Raw genomic sequence first — 909 nt, 5'->3', positions numbered from 1 at the left:
ATAGTCTTAAAACCGATCAATATAAACTAATCCGACAAATCAACATCGGATGATCCACCGCCATCACCGCCACCATCACCGCCGTCATCACTGCCGCCATCACCGCCGCCATCATCAAAGTCCTCATCATCGGAGGTCTCATCCTCGGACGTGTAATCCTTATCAACTTCTATAGCACGCCGATTGTTTTCCTAGATACAAGTTTAATTAAACTAGTTAAAAAGAAGAAACAAAATTTACATGTGAATGAAAACAATAAATAAACAAGAAGGTCAAAAATTATACCTCCGCAACACGAGCTTCCGTCTTTTAGACGATATCTTCAATCAAGGAGCCCACGATATGCATTATCTCGCCACCGATAAGGTTATTCCATGGCTAGGATCGGAGGATGGATCTGAGGCCTTGAGAGCGGTATGTGCGAATGTAGCTATTTCCGCATCGGAAAGTTGGCGAGGAAACCGATTTGGATTAGCACGGATCTCTGTAAGCACATTCCTCACGATGGCAAGATATACATTGTCGGGGATGGCTTCACGTTGTCTCGGAGCGGATGAGGATGAGTCAGCTTCATTCCGTGTGGAATCTCGGTACCGGGTAGCAAGTGTAGGCAAGAGATCGGTGGCCCGAGCATTGGGGAACCCCACCACATAATTATTTTTCGACTTTGTACCTTGGGGGACCTCCAACGCTTCCATCCACCAATCCCACGGCTCATCCCGATCACCCGTTTGTGTAACCTCCACGGGCATGCGCTCGAGAATGGCGGCATATCGTTCCTACAAGTTCATTTAAAACAATTAACGATGCATTTAAAATCAAATAAAAATACATATAAAATCACATATAAAAATGCATTTAATATCACATAAATACATATAAAATCACATATTAAGGATGCATTTAAAA

This window comes from Apium graveolens, chromosome 5, assembly GCF_009905375.1.
Source record: "Apium graveolens cultivar Ventura chromosome 5, ASM990537v1, whole genome shotgun sequence".
Lineage (NCBI taxonomy): Eukaryota > Viridiplantae > Streptophyta > Magnoliopsida > Apiales > Apiaceae > Apium > Apium graveolens.
Note: the sequence above shows the minus strand (reverse complement) of the source record.